Genomic DNA, 13,297 nt, shown 5'->3' with positions numbered 1-13,297 from the left:
TATCACTCGGCCAGCAGATGACCAGGCTACACTCGCGAGCTGCCTGATGGAGCCTGGCTTGGGAGAGCAAACAAGGAGCATCTCAATCATGCTGGTGCCTGATGAGGAGGAGGAGGGCCCTGCCGTGAGAGCCCCTGCTTCCCCTGGGACTGGGGGATGCTTTCCGGCAGCACTGCCATTGCCTGGCTGTGCAATACCAAGCAAGTTAATTAATCCTCTGTGCTTCTCCTCTTTCCAAAGAGAGGGTTTATGCTGACCTACTTCTTACAGGGAAATTTGCAAAGGGCTTCAATGTCCATGACAAGCAAGTGGCACCGAAAGCGCTAATTATGCTGGCTGTTCCCAGTATCCAGACCACTGCAGAGCCAAAACAGCAGCAAGCAAAAGCAGAACATCACAGTTCTGGAGCAAGTAACAGAGAGAGCTGCTCCTGCACGGAGGTCACGGTTTCCAGCCTGGCAACCAGCTCTTGCTTTCGGGCAAAAGCAACTCACGTGCTGGCCGGCCACATGGAAGGGTGGCTCAGGCCGTGAGATGGCACCAGCAGCCATGTGGCAAAGAGGAAGATTCACCTTGCACCTCTTTGCAAAGATGCTCTGCATTGGACACGGGGGTCCCAGCAGCCCCTGGGCAGAGAGCTGCGGGCAGCTAGCTTGGGGTGAGTGATGCAGCTCCAGGGCAGTGAGGAGAGGCAGGGGATCTCCGCAGGGTGCCCTCAGCATGCCTGCGAGGCTGCAAATGCTTCGTGTGCCTCCCCAGGCAGTCTGACACTGTCACCACGTACCAGCACCTCCAGGGCCCCATGGGGGCTGGCCGAGCCACGGCCACTTTTACTCTCTCTCCTCCCCACCTCTCCATCTCTAAGCCTCCTCTGGTAGCCGGGGCTACAGAAACCTGTGCGGGAGATGTTAGCAGACATGAGGAAATAGGGGGATCTGAGCTGGCTGAGCACTCTTCCCCAGTAGTATCCCGGCCCTCACAGCCACCCCCTGCCCTCCCCCTGCATCCCAGCTGGCCAAAATCCCTCTCCCAGAAGACTCTGCCCAGAACAAGGGCCGGAGCTCTTAAGGAGGAAATTCTGAGTTAAATTCCTTCCTCCCGAGTCATTTGCAGAAGAGAACAGTGTGTGCTCCCAGCACATAGATGACGTCTTGCTGGCCTCCTGCTGCTCCTCAGCTGCCTGTCACCGCGGGGCCAAGGCTCTCCCAGCAAGGCGGTGGGAGGGTTTGGCCGATGGAGAAGGACTGGAGGGTGTATTTGCAGTGCCTCTGCCTGAGGAAGGGCTGGCAGGGGGTGCATTGATGGCAGCATGGGGCGAACGCCTTGCCAGAAAAGCCCTGCTTTCCCTGGAGGGAAGAGGATGCAGAAGGTCACCAGAGAGCTGCAAAGATTCCCCTCCATCCCCCAAGGGAAAAGGAGTAACAGAGTTACGCGGCAGATTATACATGAGCCAAGCGTAAAGCAATTATTAGTGAGGGCTCAATAACCAAACCCAGGATTAAGCAGAAGGACCAAAGCCTCATCCGCTGCAAACGGCTGCAGCTGTGTGGAGGCTGTGAGCCCCATACTAATTCATCCTCAATTCCTCAGCAGGACTAATGAAATAGTTAAAGCAGCCCAAGGAAGCTGTTCATTTTCTATTTGCATTGAGCTGCTTAGAAAGCAAACACAGTGTAAGGCCAGGCCCACCAGCAGCCTTCACTGACCTCAAAATCGAAGATGTTGTGGGCTGATCCAAAGTAGGGCAGGCTCGCAAGCAGAGCGGCCGCAGCAGCCACACTAGAGATGGGAGGAACGTGAGCTGCAGCTGGCACGGAGCAAAGGCCGCTGCCCCCCTTCCTAGGCCAAATCTGTCAGCGGGGTTACAGAACTGGCAAAGTTATCTGAAAAAGTATTCCTGACGATTCTCTCTCTATCTCAGGGATGAGGCAAACACTGCCCTGATCTGGGCAATCCATGTAGGGATTATTAAACCAAACTGTATCTGGGCCAAGGTTAATGAAAAAGCCTACAAAATCCTCCCGGCCACAGTGTTTTGGTTCCCTCATCACAGGCGGCTTGGCGCTGTGCTGGTGGGGAGGCACGAGGCTGGCAGCATGGACGTGCGCCGCGAGCCACAGTGAGCCAACCAGGGCTCGTGCTGGGTTTCCCGTCCTCGCAAAGGTGACAAGAGGCTCACTTCATGCTTGGTTGTGAAGCCCGCGGAGCACCTCTGCTGACAGCTGGCGGGGATTATTGTCATCTGTTACCACCATCACCCCGCAGGGACACGCTTTGTGCTGCTCAGCAAGGGCTGCAGCCCCCTCGGGGCATCTCCAGCGCTGCTTGCCCCAGAGCTCGTGCCACCCTACTGTGGCCAGTGCCACACAGGAGAGCCGCAGCCGATTGGCATCGTGGGCAGAGCTGGACCGTGCCCGTGTGATGCGCAGGTACTCTTCCAGGAGAGTTTTCCTCACCGCCTGCAAAGCCCCAAATCCCAAGTCCCTACTTGGGCAGCTTCAAGGCAGCCTCGCTGCTGCAGGCTGTCCCAGGGAAGATGGGAAAGGTGCTCAGGCTCTTCCTCCTCTTTCCTTTAGGCAAACAGCGTGGGTTTGTGGTTCTTTCATTTTCCTGCCTTTCTTATCACTGCGGGCTCTGGAAATAGGGAACTGGGGGCATCACAACATGAACTTACACATCCCTGTCCTGACAGGCACCTTATCGCTGGAGCAGTTTCCAGCATCTCAGTCCTGATGTTAAAACGGTTATGTCTCTGGCCATCAGTGCAAAAAACAACTAGAAACCACAGCATGGCAGTAATCAGGGCAATTAGGTCTTCTGCTTCCACCAGCTTGAGGCTGCCCAGATCCTGCTGCCTAAATCCGCTGGGAAACCCAGCCTCTCCACTTCCCCGGGGCTCTCACCAGGGTGCTTCCCTTCCAGTGCCAGCTCCTTAATAAATACTGGTTGTTCCCATCACATTTCCCCTCACGCCAGCTGGTGATGCCAGCCCTGCTGGTAAGTGATCAATGCCCTATTCACCGAGTCATCAAAAAATCACCCCAGACCCATAGAGATGGGCTCCTGAAAGTGTTGAAGGAGGTTGAGGGCAGAGCTGCATCGGTGGCCCGTGGTCTGGAGATGCAGCCCCCTGCAAAAGACTTGGCACCAGCCAGCCATCCTCATCCTGCATGGCAGGGCCAAGAGGAGCGGCTGCAAATCAGGGAAGCAGAGCCCATAACCCCATCTTTTGTCTCTTCAACATCCACCCTTCAATAAGGCACAATTATCTGTTTACTTAAGAGCAAGGGTAATTAACCACCTAAATGGTTACTGAGGAATTCGAGAGTCACAATAGTCCCTATTACACAGCAGATCCACTAAATGGAGACCATTGTTCTTCCTGGCCTTAAAAGCCTAGCAACCCAGCACCTTCACCCGCTTCGGACTGGCACCAAAAACAGGCAGGGAACTGGTATCCCTCACGGGCAGCACTGGGAAGCGAGGCCAGCTGGGTCCACACCCTCTGTGGCAGGACTGAGTGTGCCGGACCTGTCCGCAGCCCCTGGCCCACCGTGAGCGGGGCAAAGCCACCAGCTTGTAAACATTTCTGTGCAACACAGGAATCGGTGCACAAGGTTTCCCAGCCTGCCAGATCACAGCGCTAATTTGAATGCTGTAAATATTTGACTTTCATTTGCAATTTAACCTCGCCTGCCTTCAGCTGAGAGTAATTTCCAAGTAAATGGCTGACTTCACTGTGCCTCAGGGGATGTGATCCGCATCACCAGCCCCCAAAACCCCACACTCTGCAGAGACCGCTATACCAGCAAACATCCCCAGCACCGCAGGGCTCACAGTCGGGGTCAGCTCAATCCCTGCCGGGATTTTCAATGTCCATAACTTCCCAGGGGTGGATTTCGATGGAGAAGGAGGAAGCTGAAGGTCCCCATCAGCCCTGCTGACTCTGACTGTCATCCCAGCAGGGCTGTGGGCTTTGCGGGCGCCTTCATCCCGCTCCCCACCTCGCAGCCACAGTGGGGATATTTGTGTCACCGGGCCATGCTTGGGGGAGTGCCGGTCGTGTCATTGAGTTGCATTTCGGGAGGGACCTATTTGGCGGATGCAGCAGCCACCTGTGTTTACCCTCTCCTGTCTCGTGCTGGCACACACACACGATTACAGCTTTCGGTTTCAGCCTCCCATCTATTTATACCAAATGCCTTTGAGTGATGTGCCGCCGCCTCCCAGGAGCATTGCTGTGCTGGGCCAGCCTGCCCAGCACCTCCTCATCAGAGTTGGCTGTGGGGTGACTCAGTCACAGCCTGAGACCACCTACGCAGGGAATAAAGCTCCTGTGATGGTCTCCCTGCCATCCTTGGCACACTTACAGGGCTCTGAAGCCATGCTCAGTAAATATGTTGGATCCTGCTGAGATGCGACCAAAGCGCAGGATGCCAAGTGGCTGCATCGTCCCCGTCCCCAGGGACAGGGACAGGGACCTGCCACGCTCCCCAGCTGCTCGTGGCTACTGTGGAGCAAGGTCACACCCTGGATGCTTCTGCTCCGCAGCCCCAAGACAGCAGGAGCTGGTCACTGAGGCCCTGGCACACACGGGGTGCTGGACTGGGATGGCAGCAGGATGTCAGGGTCAGCACTTGGAGGACAGAAGAGATGTGGGTGAGCAGCAGAAAGGGATGCTGCAGCCAAAGGCAGTCAGAGGCACCTGCAGAGCTATTGCCATCAAAAATAAAAGAGGGAGGTAGCCCCAGACAAGCCCGCCCGCCCACTCCCATTCCCACAGCTGTAATGAAGCGTTATGCATCCCTGCCAGGAGGCTATCTGCTCACGTCACGCCTGGGTGAGAAACCGTAATAGCTGGGCACATGTAATCAGGAGCAAACCCTATTTATAGCCCCATATAATAAGCTACCTCTGAGAGAAGATGAAAGGGAAGGAGATGAGTCAACAGGGTAAATGGGGCTGAACTTTCCTGCTAGTGGGGCAGTTGATTCATGTAAAGAGAGATGTTACCGGGAGAGCTCTTCCCAGCAGCATCACTTCCAGTGCATACAAGCTGCCAGCCAGCCCATCCTACCACTAGACCAGGGCTTGTCCAGCTCTGGCAGAGGCAGCCCTCGGTGCACCACTGGGGAGAGAGGCTGGGGCTGGCAGCCAGGCAGGGGCTGGGCAGACCCAGCCACTGAGTTACGGCCCTTTAGCTTCATCCTGCTCATCAGCTCTGGGCTTTCTCCTTCCTGGGGGTCGGGAGAGGCCAGGGGTCTCAGCACCCCCTCCCTGGCACTGCCCCAGCTACCTTGGGTTCTCCATGCCATTTAGCAATGGTCCCATGGGGATTCTCCATGTCCCCACCCATCCAACAAGGGTTCACACCAGGAGAGGGTACGTCTCTGCTCCAAATGCAGCATAAGCAAGCTTAGCTCCAGAGAAAAGCAACCCAGAGCTCGGCCCATGAACCAGCTCATACACTCTGGTGTGGGGAGGGTTAACCATCGGCAAGGGTCCCTGCGGTCACAGCCCCGGGGACCACCAGGTCCCCTCCCTGGCTCAGCGGGCAGGCAGCCCCTGCCCAGCCCAGCAGCCAGCAGCTCACGCAGGCTATTTTTAGCCTCCTCGCTCAGCCTTTCATTTTAAAGCCACCCACAGGAAACATTTCCATTTTATCATGAAAACAACTCTACTGCAAAAATAAATTATAAGGACATCAAAGCGCTAAAATAAAGGGGGAAAAGAAAGGCCTCCTTACGCCAGGGAGCAGGGAGAATGGAGGGGTGGCCCTACTTCCTCCCAGCAGGTCAGATGCAAAGCAGCCTCTGAAAGCTCTTTCAGAACAAAGTAACAACGCAGCAAGCGAGAAAAGCAAATTAAAATAGAAGAGAAGAGCTGCAGCGGTGAGCGGATGTGCCGGCAGCAATGCAGCAAGTCCTCACAGGGCAGTTGGCTCTACTCCATCTGGGCTGGGGTGGGCATTCCCCAGCCACCTCTGCTGGGTTTTCATCAGGATGCAGCCCAGGGAAAGCCTGGCTGCACATCACCCGTGCTTCATATATGGGCTCTGGGTCCCAACAGCTAATGAGGCTGTGGGACACACCCAGGGTCCTCAGAGCCCCCCAGCACCAGGCTCCTGGCATCTTTCCAGGTTATGAGGAAGCTGCTCTCATTAATCTCATCCATCCCAGTACCCTTGCTAACCCATGGCATCAGGAGCGCAATGTTTCTGGGCTGTAAGAATAGCCGTGGGCTTGCTAGGAACAGGGATGGGCCATGGCCAGCACCGCTAGCCTGCTGCTGTGCCAGCCGGCAGCACGTGCTCCCTCCCTTGCCCAGCAAAACTGGCAACACCCTGAGTGTAGGGTCAGCCTGACCTCTGTGCAGTCCCCCATGCCTCGAACCCGGATCCTGAGAGACGTCCTGGAGACCATCCGTGCTCCTTCCCCATCTCCAAAACCTGAGGAGAAGCTTCTGCACCGCAAACAGCCACACCAACACATGCCCACGCCAGGCACGGGGGGACCGGGCAGGCAGCAGACATGCCCTTGCTGCCCAAGTCACAGCCTTTAAATGAGGGCAGGCAAGGCAGGGGACAAGCCAAGAGCCTGACCTCCATTTGACATCACAGCAGGTGAAACCCAAACCTCGACCAACAGTGTCTATTACCTAATTAATAGATTATAATAAGCCCGAGGACATGAACCTTTCCCAGCCCAGCGGTGAGGGCTCTTGCAGGGGGCAGGAGGCAATGCCCATGCCCCCGCTCTAGTATTCCCTTGTGCACGCAGCCTACCGGGCAGGAGCAATTTCTGGGTTTGACTGTGCCGGTTTCCGCGATTCAGAGCCTTCAGCCCTCTGCAGGAATGGCACGGGGAGAAATCCAGAGAGGAGCAAGGCACAGGGGGGCCCTTCTCCCCTGCCTGGGCTCCCATGACAGCCACCACCACCCTCGCAGTGCCCAGGGCACAGCAGGGGGGATAGGCAAAATTGGCCATCATCTGCCAGTGTGCTGGGGGGAGAAGCCACAGAGAGGTGACCCCCCGGGCTGGTGACGCACGCACGGAGCAAAACCCAAAGCCTCTTGCCTCCGTCTGGGCACGCTCATGACTCCTCCCGGTGTGGGGTCCCGCAGGCCAGAACTGCGCAGGTTGCAGGGACCATTTAATCGCAGTGGGTGCGGCGTCCCCCTGTGCTGATGCCACCGCGTGGCAGCGGTGTCCTGCACGGGGGGGGTGTGGGGTGTGGGGTGTGACCCCAGTGGATGTGCCATCAGCTCCCCACTGTGCAGCTCAGCAGGGACGGAGCTGTGCTCGCTTCCCCTGGGGACTGACTTGAGTTGAACACTTAATGATTTTCCAGAAAAAATCCCTGCACTGCTGCTCCCCCTCCGCAGCCATCTGAACCTGGAGCCAGCCGATGGCTTTTCTAAGAGACTCACCCACCCCAGAGTCCTGCTGTCCTGGGCAGCCAGGCAGGGCTGAGCCACGCAGCCCCAGCAGCAGCTCTGGGTTACGCCAGCTCCAGCTCTGGCAGTTGCCCCAGAGCATCCCGGTGGGATGCATTGCTGTCCCTCGGGCCTGCTGGGCAGCCCTGGTCCTGGGCGTGCTCCCTCACGCCCTGCACCCAGGCGGTTTCCTCTTGGGGTCGGTAGGAGCAATTGTTACCCCAACTGCTGCCATCGGCTCTTTGCCAGCCATGGGGCCACATTAGCCGCTACGAGCCCAGGCATGGCCGGCTGCAGTAACCGCCGTGGATGAGAGCAGCAGCATGTTCTCACCGGGATGCCCACAGCTTTGCCATCCCCCCAGGGGCCTGCACTGTCCCCCTCTCTGCCAGATGCCAAAGACATGCCCAGGGCAGGTGGCCACACTGCTGAGGCTGCCTGGCACGGAGAGAGGCTGCACCACGATCTGGTCCTCCCCACATCCCGGGCGTCTTGGGGACTGCCCGCCCAGCGAGGAGCAGCACGGCTCATGCACTGCAAAACCGCTCCTTACAGCCGAGCGCCCAGCACAGCTGTGTGCCACCGTAGGTCCCCCCCGCTCACTGGCAGCAGTTATGCCACAGCCCAGCTTTCAAGAAGTTCTCCAAGAGCATAGCAAGCATCCTCCTTTTTTTCTTTCCCCTAAAGTGTTGCCAATTTACCTGGATGGGAAGGGAGTGCCGAATTACCGTGGCTCCCTCCCTCCCTCCGTGTGTCAGGGCTGGCACCCCACAAACTCCCTGCTCCTGTGAGCAATTAACTGCACTTGGTGGAAAGCCTCTCCTCAGCCCAATTTTTCAAGTAAAGAAATACCCTTGGGGGGAAAAACCCACATGTCATATCAATGATGACATCAGCCTACATTTGCCCCAGGTGAGAAAGCCGGGGCGGCACAAGCAGCTGTCGGAGTGGCGTGTGTGGTTCAGCCTTGCAAAATGTCTTGGTCCGTGGTGAGATGGGTGAGGCGATGCTGCGGCTCAGCCTGCACGGCTCTCCCGGAGCCCTCCCTTTCGGGATCATGCCAAAGAGAAACTGCCTTTGGTTTAGTCTCCTTGCACTAAACACGCTTGCTATGCGGTTATTTTAAGAAGCTGGCACTGACAGACGCACACGGGCTTTCTCCGGAGCACCGACCTGTGCCAGCCGTCCCGGGAGCCAGCCGGCCCGGTCATTAGCAGAGGTGCAGATTGCAAGGGTGTGGGTGGCTTTGTTTGCTTTGGATTTTGCACGTGCTCTTGTTTTCCTTGGTATTCCCTCCTGCAGCTCCAGCTGGGCATATTACCCTGGGGCCCAGCTCAGCCAGCTACCCCTGCAGGTCTGACGTCCCTGGCGCTGCATTCCCCTTCGCTCCAATTTCAGATAATTTCAGGCTTTGCTGGCTAAAAATACTGACAAGCAATTAATCCCTTTTTGCGAGATGGGACTTTCCCCCTCCATGGAGAGCAGGTGGGTAGGTGAAGCCAAACCATGCCGAGTTACAAAACCCCAAGCGGGTGAGGAGGTGAGAAGGCGGCGAGCAAGGCAGCGCCTTTCTGCTTGAAAAACCAGGGCTGAAGGTGGTCCCTTCCCAGGGACATGTGTCCCCCATTGCTCAAAACCCCAGCAGAGCCCTTCCACCAGCTGAACCCCCATCCCTGCACAGCCAAGGCTCAGCTCCACCATTAATTTGGAAAACTTGGGAGGAAAACGATTCCCAGTGCTGCTGACATGGGGTTTCTGTAGCCCCTAGCGCCTGGTACCTCAGTGCCCCACCATCACAGGTTATTTAGTCCTGCCGAAAGCCAGTGCCACGGGCAGGACCATGCCCATGTCCCAGGAGGGTGTGGATGAGAGCAGGGTGCTGTTATGGATGAGAGCAGGGTGCTGTTATTAAGTGCCTCACCCCATGGGCAACTTTTTAATTGCACTTGGCTCCAGGAAAGCTGCAGCGGGGCTGGAGCTGAGCAGGGCCGAACCCAGTGCCCTCCCTAATGGAGAATATTCCTGCAGCTGCACGGGAGCAGCCCCAGCAAACCTGCTGGCTGGTCATGCATCCCTGTCCTGCCCCAGCAGAAACTACGGATGTCCCATCCCCTCTGATGCACCGTGGAGGGCTTCCTTCAGTGTTTTGCAGCGCTGGGGAGTCCCTTGTCATGGGGTTGACACTGGGGCTGTTTCCCAGGTCCCCCCTGGAGTGTGTGGAAACCCACTGGAACAGGTTGTCTTTGCAGCCAGGACAGTCATGCTGTTCCCACGGCAGGTACAGATTTCACACACACGCACCCACTCCTCCCCGCTGCCCAAATAAACACATCGCCGCGCTCACAGAAGCAGCTGGTTTTCTTACCCAGCTCCCCACGGTCCCACCTCCGCACGTGGCAGGTGCCAGTGGCGCAGTGACGCACCACAGGCCTTTCAGTAGCCGCATGGTGACGTTCAGCATCAATCAGAGGCGACGATTGCTGCCACCGCGCCCTGCAGCACAGGGAGCTGGAGCCACCTCTGCTTCACCTCGGCCACCTGCTCCACATCATGCAGCAGCATTTTCCAGCTCGGGGCTTCCACCGGCTGCCCAGGGCGCGCAGAAGAGCTGCAGCAGAAACACAGTTGAAGGGAATGTCCCGCAACAGCAGCGCCTGCACCCCTCCCCGTGGCACGTCCACTGCCAGGCCGGGGGTGCCACCACCTCACACCCTCCCGCAGCCTTTGCAAGTGGGTTCCCAGGGTGTGCCGACCTCCGAGTCACCGCGGCCAAGGGCAGCGATGCATGTTTCCAGTGCCAGTGTCCATGCCAGGGGTGCCAACAGCCATTGGGGGTCTCATGAGAGGCGGGGTGATAGGAGGTGACACTTTACCTCCTGCCATTCTGGACACACTCATTAGCTCCCGGGGGGGTTTGTGTCTCATGCGATGGCCTGTTTGGGTTCACAGCCTGAGCCCCAGGTGGAGCACATATATATATGTATATAACCTTTGTATGCAAACACAAGGAGATGCCCCCATGGAAGCACCCCAGCCCTGCCCTGCCCACCCCGGGGTGCAGGCTGGCCTTGGCTGCTGGCACAGGGCTCAGCATACCGTGACGTTACGTTTTATTGCCCAATGCTGGAGCGCTGTGGGTGTGCCTCCCTCCCTCTGCCCTGGACTTCACCCCACCTTCTCTGCCCTTCGCCAGCTCCTCCAGATCAAGCTGACCGGTGTTCACAGCTCTATTTTAGCATGAGAGACTGGTTGTTTCCCTGTCACAGGTTCATGTTTTTATTTAACTCCCTTTCAGCTTCCCAAATTAGCATGGACAGGTTCCTGCTCTGTTTGCCTTGGAAGAAGATGTGTTGCCACAAATTATTTTTGATTCAAGTAAACAAAGCCTCTACCTCTTTTTTCCCCCCCGCTCCTCTTTGATGTTGGTGGCTAATTTCAGTGCCCAGTGAAGTGAGTGCAAGGGCGCTGGCCAGGGCCCAGCGCAGGGCACCGGGGACGCCCTGGGCACCCTGCCCTGCCCTGCCCAGGCACCACGGCAAAGCCAGTGCAGCTCGAGCCCTGCTGCAAAGGGCTGCTTGTGCCCCTGAGCCCCAAAACAGTCCCAGGCTGGGGGCTCACCCCGACAGCAGCACCTGGAGCACCAGTTTCCAAACCCACTAGCGGGCGGCACGGTGGCTGGTGAGGTGCCAGGCTGCACCAAGTCCCTCCTGCCCACTGCCGCCTGTGCCTGCCTATGCCAGGACAAGGACCAGGCTCCCCCTCGCCATGCTACAGATCTCTGCATCATTTCCACCCCTCAGCCTGCTACTGCGAGGGTTTCCCAGTCCTGAGCGGCTGGGGAGAGCCGCAGGCAGATGGGCAGCTGCCACCGCCAGCAGGCATCCTCCCGCCAGGCCAGAAGAAACCGCACTGGGACTGGTGTGAAATGTGCCGGTGTGACATTGCTGCCTGGTGACGGGGATGAGGACAGGTGACCATACTGTGAGGGAACAGCAGCCTGTTCCCAGCACACACGTGCGGTTGCGAAAGCAGGGATTTGTCCCAGTTTGGCAGTCCCCAGCAGCTGAGCCAAAGGATTCACCGGTGCAGTAATTCCTTCTTAACCTGTGGGAAGCCATGCAGGTTCTCATTCCCACTTCCCAGATGGTTGCTCACTCTCTTCACTGACCCCCCTGGCCCCACCACTCTCCCCTCAACGGAAGGGTTTCTTTTGCTGCCTCGGTCCCAAAGGTTCCTCTGCGTTTGCAGCCGGGAGGAGGCACACCTCCCCGGGGGGGGCTGGCACAGAGGAGCAGGCAAACCTGGCGTGCAGGTATTAAATCAGGGGGTGCTGGCAGCCTGCTCTTGGCCGTCGCAGGGCACCGCAGGGGCTGCAGCAAGCCCTGGGTGGCACGGCATGGCATGCCAGCATGGGGTGAGACTGTGGGCAGGATGAGACCAGGTAGGACACCCCCAGCGGTCCCTCGGGGCAGGGTCCTGCAGCCCTAACAGTGCCAGGGGTTTTTCAGGTGACAAGTTGCATGAGGCCCCCATCAGCGAGGGTGCATCGGGGTGGAGTTTATTCAGTGCTCATCCCAGACTATTTTTGGAACCTGTTTTGCAGCGGGACAGAACCTCCTTGACCATCGGCATGCGGTTACCCTGGGCGAGCACCTCGGCCCTGTGGCATGGGCAAAGCAGCGACTTTGCAGCCTGGTGCAGAGATGCCCCTGCAGCAGGGCCAGCCCCCCTTGGGGGACAGTGACCCCACCGAGCCCCTGTCCCTTGCAACCTGCCCTCGCAGCCTCCACGGGCAGCCCCTCTCAGACATCAATCCACCTAGACACACACATGGCTATTTATAGCTGGTGCTGATATTGATTTGGATCAAGTGGAAGATAACAAGGTTATTTTTAGGTTTATCTCTCAACCTGTGAAGAGAAATAGGCTTTGCTGGCTCAGGCAGGCTCTGCCCAACCCGTCAGAGCACGGCTGGGTGTCGGGATGAATGACTTCTCTGCTGGTGATGGAGGAGGGATGCACCTCGGATGCACCAAGGGCACAGCAGATGCAATAGGACAAGCCCCGACGCACTGGTCCCCGTTGTGCCACTCTGCCTGCCCGGCGGGTCTGCTCCTGCTGCCTCTGGGGAGCAGTGGCACAGGGAGCCCACGGCTCCAGATTCGCAGGTCTCAAAAAAACACAGAACTCACCCTGCCGTGACCCCTGAGCCTCTGTATCCCCGCAGAGTAAGCATCCACAGGGGCCCTGTTCCTCCCGGCATGGCCATGCCCTCACTGGGACACGGTGCCGGTGTCATGCATCCTTCTGCGGGAAGGAGGTTTCAAACCAGGAGCTCCAGCTTGGCAACATCCAGCTGCCAAAATGTTTGTTTTAATTACAAAGTCCTGAGTGCTTACGTTTGCTGTGCCAAGCGACATCTAAAAATATCAAAAAAACGCAAACTCGCCCCAAAATAAGACATTTAGCAGAGGGAGCCACCACAGAAACCAAACCAATGGCGCCGGGAGGCTTTTCCCATAGGGAAAGCTCACGGAGCCACCATGCGCTCCTCCAAAACACTCCAATGAAACCATGGCTTTGGAGGGAGGGGAGACAGCTTCCTCACAGCTGTGTTTCCCCTTCGCTTCAGCTCCCTGTGTGAACCCCAGGAACACAGGGGTCCTGGCGGGATGGAGTCCGGGAGAGGTGCAAGGATACCCCAGGTCGGGCCAGGTGTGCCCGCACTCATCCCACGGGGGGCCAGCGCCAGTAATGCCGTAATATCTTATATTGCCTTTTAGATTTTATATTTACTTTCTGATAATGCAGAGATGATGCTATGACTGGGTTTGACCACATCTAAAACGATTTCAGCAGCAG

Source organism: Gavia stellata, chromosome 12 (assembly GCF_030936135.1).
Source record: "Gavia stellata isolate bGavSte3 chromosome 12, bGavSte3.hap2, whole genome shotgun sequence".
Taxonomy (NCBI): Eukaryota; Metazoa; Chordata; class Aves; order Gaviiformes; family Gaviidae; genus Gavia; species Gavia stellata.
This window is presented reverse-complemented; position numbering follows the sequence as displayed.